Here is a 12,838-nt window from a genome sequence, read left to right on the forward strand (position 1 = left end):
CGGCTTCCTAGGATGCTGTTTCAGTTTGTGTTCCCTCAACATCAGATGCTAAGTCAGGATTTCGGTTCATACAGTTCTTTGAGAGCTGTCACAGGAAGCACGGAGATGTAGTGAAGAAATCAGGAAGGGAATGATGTCAGAATAAGGGGGTTATCATTATGGGGGACTAAGCTTAGACCCACCCGAGACCCTTTCAGATACTAAGTAGAACATATCTTAGATACACCCCACAGAAGCTCAAGGAAGCTGGTGTATTTATCCACCAACTCCCATCTCTCATTTCTTGAGGACTACTCCTGGGACTTAACTCCCTGAAACTTCTGGCTGTTTCCATAGCCGGAGAATGCTCTGGGGCAGGAGAATGCAGGAAGCCTCTGGCTTTGAATAGGACTGTCTGCCAGTACCTTTGAGGGTGAACTGAAGGGATGTGGGTGGAGTATTAATAATGCCTGCTCCCGCTAGGAAGCTAATCATCGATGAAGAAAAAATTACAGTCTCAGTCAACTCACAGTTATGAATGCTCTGGGGTCCTTCACAGTTTGGCAACATAAAGGTTGCTTAGCTGACAGACTAAAATATTTAGCATAATCCTAGGAATCCCTGCAAGGTCTTTCTTTACAATATAAACAGCCTGAATATAGAGAAAATGAACAATTAATAATATAGAAGGCATCTGAATTGGAGCTCTGAGTTACTCTCAGGATGTGAAGATGGGCTCTTGCTTGGGACTATAGATTCACTGAAAAATGGATAAAAGATAATGTTCTTACAGCAACAAAGAATGAATGAAAGTAGAGAAAATGAAGCATTTTAATGTACTATTTAAGCTGCTACTCTCTTTAGTATATGTGCTTCTACTACATGCATGTACATTTATATGTGTATGTCAAATATGTAAAATATATACATACCTATATGATACATATTTCCATTATAAAACCATTTATATTTGTGATTTTCTGTGCTTTTTATAAAAAGTAATTTTGCATGATTCTTATTAGATCCAAAGCATATTGTTTAAGACTCAAAGCCCCAAATGTGATGATTTCGACTTTCTCACCTTCTGAAGATTTATGATCCACTAAAGGGAACTAGATAGATAGATAGATAAAAAGATAAATATAGAGAATATAAGGTATACAGTTATACATCATTAAAATATGAAAAGGTCTTATGGCAGTTCAGATGATAATGAGATTACATGGATTTTAGCTGAGCATTAAAAGAACAATTAGAATTTGGGCATGCAAGATGGGAGGGGGTGGGGAGCAGATACAGACTAAACACTCCAAGGGGAGGAAACAGCTTAAGCTATGAGTTCAAAGACTATACCATTTAAAATAACAACAACAACAAGCTTTGTATTTCAAAATTTGTTGTCCTAGGAAATATTGTACAAAATTGGAGCTGAAATATGCCCTATGGTCAAATGCCTACCTCTGGTGTTTCTTTGAGGTTCAGATGAGATAACAGATAATGTGTATAATTGTACATAATTACAGTAAAAGGTTAGTGCCAGTGAAATGGCCACAGGGGGTATTAAAATAACAAATGGCTGAGGGATGCTCCTTTACTCCTTCCGCCTGGTGCACCTCGTTAGCTACTGGGGTGAAAAATCAGGAGCAAAGTGGTGTCCATTGCTGCTTGTTGGCCCTTTCTGGCTGATTTCTCTTTTGACCTTTTGGGGTTCAGGCTGTTCTCAGACTTCATTTGCATGCCCTTTTCTGCTCTCTTTCTAGTTTAGCTCTCAGTGTTTCCACAGCAGATTAATGACAGCTAATAATATCTGATATATCTGGACATTGCCACATAATGAGTTGCAGTCCCACTGGGTCCCAGAAGTGTCACCACTAACAAATTCACCAGACCTGCACATAATTAGCATGTGAAGGGAGTGATCACGCAGTAAATCTGTAGAGGCAGATGGATAGCCCAGGAGAGAAAATATAAGCGGGGGAGAAAAGTCCCTCCTTATCATGCCTCACTAAACATATGTTTCTTGGCAAGAATATTTTCTGGATAACAAACTGTGGCCGGGTTACCTTTACAGTAACATTATTCCTTCCATGGCTGATAGGCAGAATTTCATTATGTCACTGCTAATGTTTCAATATTTCTGCAAAATGTCACCATATGTAAATTAAGAGAGGTTAGGGTTTTCCTTGCAGTTTCCTTTAAAGATGCACAGCCCCCTTTTCATAGTAGCCTCAGTGCTTACTTTACACACTTTTTGATTGGCTGGAATATAGTGACGAAATACACAGAAACTTTGCCCTCACCTTACCAGGACTAAATGTAACAACACACATACTCACAAACATTGCCTTAAAAGCTACAAAGACAACATTTACTAGGAGGAGAAAATAAAAAGGAAGGAGGGAGACTTCCCTGGTGGCGCAGTGGTTAAGAATCCACCTGCCAGTGCAGGGGACATGGGTTTGAGCCCTGGTCCGGGAAGATCCCACACGCCCTGGAGCAACTAAGCCCATGCGCCACAACTACTGAGCCCGCATGCCACGACTATTGAGCCTGAGCTCTAGAGCCCATGAGCCACAACTACTGAGCCCACGTGCCACAACTACTGAAGCCCATGCTCCAAAACAAGAGAAACTACCGCAATGAGAAGCCCACACACCGCAACGAAGAGTAGCCCCCGCTCGCCGCAACTAGGGAAAGCCCACATGCAGCAACGAAAACCCAATGCAGCCAAAAATAAATAATAAGTAAATAAATAAATTTATAAAAAAAAAAGAGGAAGAAGGAATCTAGAAACCCACTGTCTGCTTAGTCCAATTATCAACTTGGAGACCTATTTCTCCGATGATAAAGCATTTACATCCACATGGAAGTTTTAAGATTTGTCTCAACAGTCAGAACAAAATGGGAGTGTTTCAGATTATGTTTGGTGTGGTGAGGGCTGCCCTTGATCTTTCAAACCCAGCGGGCAAGTCCACATTAGGGTAAGGCATGCTCCTAGAAAAGTGGAAGTATGGCTGTGGAAATAAACCTGGTGGGGGAGACACTTCTGGAATTTGGGTCAACCCTTTTCCTACAAGAATATTGTTCTGACCCTGAGCCAGAAGGCCAAGGTCATCACACAGGGAAGTCTTAAAAAACAAGCTGCAGAGAGAGCATTTCCGCACTGTGTCTCTGGGAGACGTGCTCATGGAAGTTCTTGTCCTCTTTCACCTCTGATTTGGGGTGTGTGACAGCTGGTCTTTGTATTTTACACCTCACGATGCTTCCAGCAGCCAGAGGGATGGAGGAAAGGTGTCCTTCCCAAGCTGGCATTCTTGAAAGACAGTCCCAGGTGCTCAGGATGGTACAGTAGGCAATCAGCACTTGTAACCTAATAATTACCCTGCACGGTGATCAATAAGGACCCTGAAGCCAAAGGCTCTCCTTCGCCCTTCAGTCCACTGCACTCAGGCTTCTGCTCCTCACCCTACTTAAGCATGACATTAGCGACCTCCAAAGTGGTCACTTTTAGGCCTTTTTTGATTTTCATGTCCTATATCTTCAATGGACAATAATATCCCCACACCTGGCATCAACTATCCTTATACCTGCTAATTCCCAAATGTAGGCTTCCAGTTCATATCTTTCTCAGGAACTCAAGACCCATTTAACCAACGGTCTATTGAATAGCTCCTCCTGAAGGGCTCAAAGTCTTCTCAACTTTAATGGGTCTAAATTCAACATATGTGTCCGCCAGTGCAGCCGCGACCCCACGCCTGCTCCTCTTATGTTGAAAAATGTGATAACAGCTCAGAGTACCCAGTGCCCAAAGCTGTCGTAGGCGTCATCCTTCCCCTCATCCTCGTACTCAGTCAGTGACACAATTTTCTTAAATGCCTTTCACATCCAACCCCTGTATTTGAGATGTGCACTTCATTACCCTTCCTTTCTCTCCTGGATTACAGAATATATGCTGAAGTGGTCCCTGATTCAAGTCTTATCTTTTACCAGTCTTTCCCCATTTGCTACCAGAGTGATCTTTCTAAACCCAAATACAGTCATGCTATTCACTTACTATACACCCTTCAATGTCTCCCCAATGCCAAAATAATCAAACTAAAATTCCCAAATTCCTTAAAATAGTACCCGCAATTCTCCTTTGTCTGGCTTCTGACTGCCTGACTCATCAGCTTTATGTTTTGGTGATGGTTGTGGTTGTTGTTATAGGAAGTGCAGAATCTCAGGCCCTACGTCAGTCCCACTACATCCGAATCTGCAGTTTAAGAAGGTCTCGAGATGAGTTGAATTCATATTTAAAGGCTGAGAAGCACTGATATGGCACACTGGTTCCCAAACTTGGCTGCACAGTGGAACTACTTGGGGAGATTTTAAAAGAAATGATGCTTGGGTCCTATTCCCAGAGATCCTAATTTAAGGAGTTCTTAGATATAACACCAAAAATATGATTACCAAGGAAAAGAAAGAAGTTGACAGAATTGGACTTCATCAAAATTAAAAACTTTGCTCTTTGAAAGACAGTATTAAGAGAAGAAAGACAAGCCACAAACTGGGAGAAAATATCTGTAGATCATCTATCTGATCTAGAACTTGTATCTAAAATATGTAAAGAGGATTAAAACTCAAAAAGAAGAAGACACCCTAATTATAAAATATGGACAAAGTCTAAACAAACACTTCACCAAAGATGACATGTGAATGGCCAATAAGAACATGAGAAGATGATAACATTATTAATCATGAGGAATGCAAGTTAAAACCATAATAAGATACCACTACACTCATATTAGAATAGTTAAAAGCAAAAAAAGATAGACTTCACTAACTGTTGGCAGTAATGTGGTAGATGGAACCCCTGTTCACCTCTAGTAGTGGTGCAAAACGGTGGACCCATTGTGGTGGTTTGTCAGTCTCTTAACACATTAAGTGTATACTTTCCACATGACTTAGCCCTTCTACGTCTGGATATTTACTAAAGGGAAAAGAGATATATATGCATACAAAGACTTGTACTTAGGAGATCAGAGTTGCTTTATTTGTAATAGCCCAGAGCTGGAAAAAAAAATGAAATGTCCATCAGATGAGTGAATAAACAAGTTGTGTTATATACAGAGCACTGCTCAGCACTAAAAAGGAATGGATGATTGGTACTTGCAATAACATGGATAGATTTCAAAGTATTTGTGGGGGATGAAATAAGGCCAAACAAAAGAGTATACTGCACGACATAATTTATGTAAAACTCTAAAGAATGGAAACTAATTTACAGTGATATAAAGCAGTGCTTGGTGATGGGAGATAAGGAGGGCTGGAAGAAGGGCTTACAGAGGGATCTGATGAAACTTTGGGGGCTGGTGGATATGTTCACTAATTTGACTCTGGGGATGGTTTTACCAGTGTAGACATATGTCAAAACTTAACAATTGTGCATTTTCTTTTTTGGGCCACACCATGCAGCTTGTAGGATCTCATTTCCCTGACCAGGGATTGAACCTGGGCCACGGCAGTGAAAGCCCGGGATCCTAACCACTAGACCACCAGGGAACTCCCCAACAATTGTGCATTTTAAATATACACAGTGTACAGCATGTCAAGTATATCTCAGTAAAGCTGTTAAAAGAAACATGTTAGATTAAAGCAGCTTTATCTTTTGCTTTTTCTAGCAATCAAATATACTAAATTACTTTCCCACTGTGTTACATGTCTCCTTGCATTCCTGGGGGCCATCTCCATGTGAGTTCTGTCCAGAAAACTGTTTTGTGCAAAGATTCAAATCAGTGGTCACTTCCTATGCGAAGTCTTCCTGGCACATCCTTGAGTAGCTAGAAGGGCTTTGTTTTTTATATCCTCCTATATTTATAATGATTATACCACGTCATTAAACCTTTATGCATCTGCCTCATTTTCGATGGTGAGCTTCTAGTGGGAAGGAACTTAGCATGATTAATGTAGGATTTAATATTTGGCAGGTGCTAAAACATGTCAGTGCACAGAAAAAAGTGGATGACATTGGCCTGAGCCACAGCATCTGTGAATAACTAAACTCTGGTAATGACAACAGATGTAGGGTTGATGGGTAGGGTTCAGGATACCATAGGATCCCCCTTAAATACTGGAAGACATTAAGAAGAAAATTTTTGTGTGTTTTCTAGAAAGTTTCTTTCCTCAAATCACCAAGGTTACTCAGTAATAAGCACTTTTATCTCCAGTTCCCTTCTCCACCCATTGTTCCCCTTCCAGATGTAAACACTAGCATGACCAACCTTCATAGCAAAAGGAATGCTCTATATACTGTGATGTCTTTCTCCTGTTTGCCAAACAGAATGCTCTCTTCAGTTTTCTTTGTATATTGAAGTCTTAGATGTCTTTCAGGGCACAAACCAAAGTCTACCCGCTCCATAAAGCTTCCCTGTCTGTCCATAATGAGTTCTTCCTCCTCTTGATTCTTTAGAGCAATAATTACTGTATAGCTTGAGACTTACATGCAAATTAAAAGAAAAGATAATCAGTAATACAGAAGGGTAAGTGATTCCTTTAGCAAGAAGACTGTAAGCAATCAAAATCAGAAAACACTTATTAGTCTTCTATCAAACCATGCCAGCCCCACCTGCAATGTCATGCACAGAGAATTTTTGAGGAAATATACAAACGATACTTCTTTGAAAATGTGTTCCTCTTTTAGTGTCATGTTCAAATAAACATGATGCTTAAAATTGTTTAAAAAAAAAGACAAGGACTTCTGAAAAAATCTGGATTAAAAAATAATTTATTTTCTTACTGTAAATGGTAAGAATGGCAGATAGATATATAAGTCATTTAGTAAATGCATCAATTGTAAGGTAAAATCACCCTTCTATTAGTCTGAGTTCAGGAAAATAGGCAAGGATTTGTCATGTTCTTTCTGGTGAGGAAGAGAAACATTCATAGAAAGTTAATGAACTAGATAAATTCTCAGCTCTTGAGATTATTTTGAATTATTTGTAAATTATTACCTATTATCTATTATTGTTATTACTTCATAATAATAATAATAGCTACCATTTATTGAATGAATATTGATGCCAAATACTATACTAATAACCACTTTATATTTTTAAGCTTATTTATTCCTCACATGGTCCTGTGAAGGGGATTCTCAGGAAGCGTATTTATACTTGCCAGTTTAATTTGATCCGGTTTATTCAGATTAATATTTTTTAAGGATTCCTTATTCAACCAGATTTCCAAGATAGAAATTTGGGGTCAAACTTGATACTCCCCACTACCTCAGATGCCCTCCTAAGTTAATCGATTGCAAAGTCCTGTCACGTGTATTTGCTACTTCTAGTATCTCTCGAGACAGTCTCCTCTGCCCCTCCGCCCCCCCCCCCCCCCCCCCCCCCCCCCCCGCCCCGTGTCTCCACAACCACCGCCCTGCCCTGGTTCAGGCAGCCACTAGGTCTCACAGAGTATCTCCCCCTTAAGCGTTCTTTTCATATGCACTCTTCACCACTCTTCAGAGAACTCTCAAAACAGCATCCCAGGGACTTCCCTGGTGGCGCAGCAGTTAAGAATCTGCCTGCCAATGCAGGGGACATGGGTTCAATATCTGGTCCAGGAACATCCCACATGCTGCGGAGCAACTAAGCCCGTGCACTGCAACTACTGAGCCTGCGCTCTAGAGCCTGCGAGCCACAACTACTGAGCCCATGTGCCACAACTACTGAAGCCCGTGCGCCTAGAGCCTGTGCTCTGCAACAAGAGAAGCCACCGCAATGAGAAGCCCGCACACCGCAATGAAGAGTAGCCCCCGCTCACTGCAACTAGAGAAAGCCTACGTGCAGCAACAAAGACCCAACATACCCCCCAAAAAACCCCAAAAAACCCAGCATCCCATATTCCCCCAAAATATGACCACGTAGCTCCTAACAGGGTGATGAAAGATTGGAATTAGAAAAGTACCCAGCCGGTTGCATGAAGGTCATTATCTTCATCATGTTCTTGACGATGGCCTCAAGGAGGCTACATTACAGAGATCCTTTTGAAGCAAAAAACAAATACACAAAAAAAAAATGATGAAGAAAAAGTGAACAGTGTTATTCATCTCAGGCTGTACTGAGTAAATATTCCCGTGATGAATGCAGTCACAGTCAGTGTTCACTGCGTCAGGCATCACAGCGCAGCAAGCCTTACTCCAATAAACTCATGTGATCTTTTCAACAACCATGTAAGGCAAGTTCTTTTGTTAATCTTCTTTTACAGGTGAGGTTACTGTAGTTCTGACTGATTAAGGGACTTGCCTAAGGTCATGTAGCTGCTAAATGGCAGAACTAAATTGGAACCCAGGAATGTCACTCACTCTAGAGCTTCATAGCGACGGTATGAGTGGTTCTCAGCCCCACCTGACTCAGCACTCCATTTACAAACGGCTATTTTGTAATTCCTCCTTTATCATCCTGAAATGAAATTCATAGATATTATAAGCTCCCTAAAAATGCAATGAAACATTTAACACAAAGCTATAAGTTTAATATAAAGGTGTAATAAAGAGAAAATATTTTACAGTAAAATAACGTGCATTTTATTATGTAAATACTCGGGCACAGCAATATTAGAAGACATTACAAAGAAGTCAGGTGTTTACAGCTGAAGTGCCCTGAATGAGACAGCTTCAAAGGTAAATGATACAGAGGGTCTATACTGGTGACTTAATGAAGGGTAGTACTGCAGTCAAGTGATGGGATTTTCTAAAACGGTGAACATATTATGGTAATTTTCCAAGAGAAGCAAAGTGACACCTTATCTCAAATTTTGCAGCAGTTGTATTCCTAGAACGTCCAATGTAGATTAAAACTGGGTTAAAAAACATAACGAAAAACAACAATAGTAATGACTTTTATTCATATGTTACCTGAGCTAGCCTCTAGGTTCAGATGAACAGATTTCCATCTACATGAATTTCCAGCAAGACTAACAGAAGTCGCATGATACACAGGCAATTCCTCGTAGGGCAGGACAGAACCACACCATGTAGTGATAACTAAGTTTCTGGCTTCTGCCCACTCAATGCTACCAGCACCCCATTAATCATTGTGACAACCAGCAGTGTCCCCACAAGTATCCTAAACGTCCCCAGGCATGGCAATGCCCCACTGAAAACCACTGTATGTCACGATAGTCACTCTCATGTAAACTCATGGAGCATATGCCTCTAGATAAACAAGAGCCAAATTTCTTCCTTTCAACTTGGAATTTCAAGCTGATTAATCATACATACACAGCATTGTGTTATCTAAAATAATTACCATCTATTGTACAAATGGCACTAACAAGGAATTGAACTTTAACTAGACATTGATACTACAGAGAAAATGTACCTCTCATTCAGAGACCACCGTTACATTTGGGATCCAAGACGTGCCTTTGGAATAGAATTGATAAAGTCTAGTAATCGATAGATATATACAGCTAATAAAGAGGGACAGGTCACTTAGAACTTTTTGGATGTTTTATATTTCCAATTAAATATAATTTTTGAACAAATGTGTAACTTTGAAAGGTTAATTATTTCAGAGGGCTCTGCCATGCTTGACTGAACCAATATCGTTCAGTTTGATCCACAGAAAATTTCATTTAGCAAAGTCATTCTTTCATAGGTCACGTCTCTTTATGCTTCCTAGCCTGAAAAGCCATGTATCCATTACCTTGAAAAGTAATGTTGTCTCTTGTTTCTGTTTCATATTTACAAATACATGTGTGTTTATATATGTATGTATACATTTATATGCATTGTATAACTGTAACAAAAAGACTGTAAATAATTGTGATTTTGGTGTACAGTTAAGGAATGCCAAGAACTACTAAGTGCCAAGAACTTTATATAATTGCTTCCTTCCATTCTTCCAACAGCCCTAAAATGTGAGTCTTAGTAACTTCAATCTGCGGATGAGGAAACTGACGCTCTGAGAAAGTATGTGGTTCCCCCAAGTCCACTGACCAGGAAGCACACAAACCACAGCGCCAACCCAGGTTTGGCTGACTTCACAGCCTGTCCTTTTTCTACTAGGCTCTGTTGTGTCAAAGAAATACAATAATCCTTAGTGGGACTTGGGATACTAACTCATCTCCCCAGAGGTGAAATTAAAAGAAATAGAACCCTTGCAGGGAACCCCCAAACCCCAAACCTGCATGGATGATGTCCAACCACTTGCCTCCGGCTGCCTGGAAAGAACCAGAATGCGCCAAGGAAGACAATTTTCAAACTGATATTCTAAAGCCCCAAAGAGAATCTGAGATGAGTGGTCTTATTCTTTGTAGTTCAAAATGTAAGATATTCACTGTTTAGAACTTTGAAAACTTTGGTTTGGAAATATAGAAAATGAAGAAAACATTAAGATTCCAAGTTACATGTACCCAGTGATATACATAAAGGTAAAACTGAAAATGCCACTGTGTTTATATTTCAATAACAACAAGGAAAGTAGCTTTATTGAGCATCTACAGTGTTCCAGCTTCTGTTCATATTTTAAAACTGACTTAACATCTCAGAGGAAGCCTCAGAATTTGGTGCTATTTTATTCATTTTGTGGATCCAGAATTGAGGCTTAAAGAAGCTAATTATTTGCTGAAGGTTACACAACGTAACAGAACTGGGGCCTGAACCCAAATTTACTACTCCAAAGCCATTGCTTAAAAACAGAGAATTATGGGCAATTGTCTTTCTCTGCACTATTCTCTTTGTTTTAAAGGGACTTATATTACACTTCTAATTGAAAATGATTCATAACTGTTTATTTTATATAAAATTAAAAAAGAACTTTACATCTCATAACTGACAACAATTACTTAGGTCCTACATGAAATGTAAAACAGAAGACTATATACTCATTAATCATCCATCGAACCTGTTTCAAGGAGAAAGTTTAGTCTTATTAATCCTTGATAAAAAGTGGAATTGAAATCCACATTTTTAAGGTTGGATAATGAAAAATGCAAATTTGTTTTACAAGTACTAATTAATAAATGCAAAGTTCTTAGAATCATCCCTGGCACATTATAAGTACTCATAAACTGTTAGCTAAGGCTGCTGTTATAATTATGTAACGAGATCTCAATCTGTACTCCTTCTTGTTTTGGAAGATGACTTTCCTGAGTTGAACAGTTGTTGCCTATTTCTTCCCATTTCAAGAAACCCTCTGTGCCCTAAATAAAACAATGATCCTTTAAGAGATCCTAAATAGTCAGACACTTTTAAGCTCAAAAGCCAAACTCGTGGGAAAATTATAAGTCACAAAATTTAACTTGTATTCTATAGACAAAATGACTGGCTGATTGGCAGGGTATTTCATAGAATTTTGGCAAGTAGCAAATTCTCTGAAAAGAATTTCAAGATGGCTTTGCCATCCCAGGGTCCTAAAATATAAAAGCACACAAAGTGGGTCTGTCTTCTGGTTAAAGCCACACATAAGAAATAGACATAGGATAATATGCTTGGAATGTGACCTCATAGTAAAAGTGCCTTCTTTTAAATCTCAAGTTTGTAATTTTGAAAACAAAATGCATCATTTCACAACAGGAAACCACTGGGGATGATGAGGGGCATAAAATATGTTCAAACAAATTAAGCTTGTTTAATATGTTTTGACTCTTCCATTTTTGTTTCTTTCTCTTGAGCATGCAGTCCTTTGTTTATAGCTGTTGCACAGGAGAAAACGAGCGCCTTATGTGCATGAGAGATCTGTCATATGATTACCTGGAGGAAATTAAAATGATACACAATGTAATAAGGCAAAAGGAATGTTGAGCAATTATTCGGGAAATCTGATTGGCCAATGAAAGGGCAGTAATTCCTTAGACATTCCATTCTCAGTGAGATCTTGTTCTACCCTCAGAGATGTGAGGGAAAAAAAAAACCCTTGCCTGTAGAACCCCCATGGGAAGTCAGTGCAAATCAGTGCACTTCCTCTTTTTGTTCTGCATAAAGGACCTGAAAGGCAAGGAACAGGTGTCACAAGAGCACCCTGAGAGCGTATCATTGTTACTACTAATAAGAATAAATGGAACCTTTGCATCTATAAGTAAATCATGGGAGGTATGTATTTTTTCTCAGCTTAAAAAATCAATAAGTATCAGGGCATTTTCTTGAGATTAATCACTAGCTGGAGTTTTTTTTTTTTTTTTTTTTTTTTTAAATAGTTTTTTTTTTATTTATTTATTTTTGGCTGCATTGAGTCTTCGTTTCTGTGAGAGGGCTTTCTCTAGTTGCGGCAAGTGGGGGCCACTCTTCATCATGGTGCGCGGGCCTCTCGCTATCGCGGCCTCTCTTGTTGCAGAGCACGGGCTCCAGACGCGCAGGCTCAGTAGTTGTGGCTCACGGGCCTAGTTGCTCCGCGGCATGTGGGATCTTCCCAGACCAGGGCTCGAACCCGTGTCCCCTGCATTGGCAGGCAGATTCTCAACCACTGCGCCACCAGGGAAGCCCTAGCTGGAGTTTTGTTACTTGGATATGGAACAAAGTCCAGACGTTAATCCTGAAGAAATTGTCCGCCTCTCGGTCATGGATATGAATCAACACGTGGATTATTGCTCACCCTTGGATTCAGGGAAGGCGCTGCAAAGACACCAGTCTGGGCGCAGAATTTAAGACAAAACAAAACAAAACAATCCCCCCTCCCACAAAAACCCCACACACACATACAAGAAAAAGAACTCCTAGTTTTACCTGGATTATTTATTGGAGTCAGAACATAAATAGAATTTACCAAGTAAATCTTTTATTAAGAATCTTACAGTGCTCGGAGTAGCTGCAAGTCCAGCATTTCGTGAAGAGATTTGCAGCTGCCAAACTGCCCAGGCATCTTTTGCTTCAGCAGTTGCGGAATGA

This window comes from Balaenoptera physalus (assembly GCF_965194825.1).
Source record: "Balaenoptera physalus genome assembly, chromosome: 11".
NCBI lineage: Eukaryota > Metazoa > Chordata > Mammalia > Artiodactyla > Balaenopteridae > Balaenoptera > Balaenoptera physalus.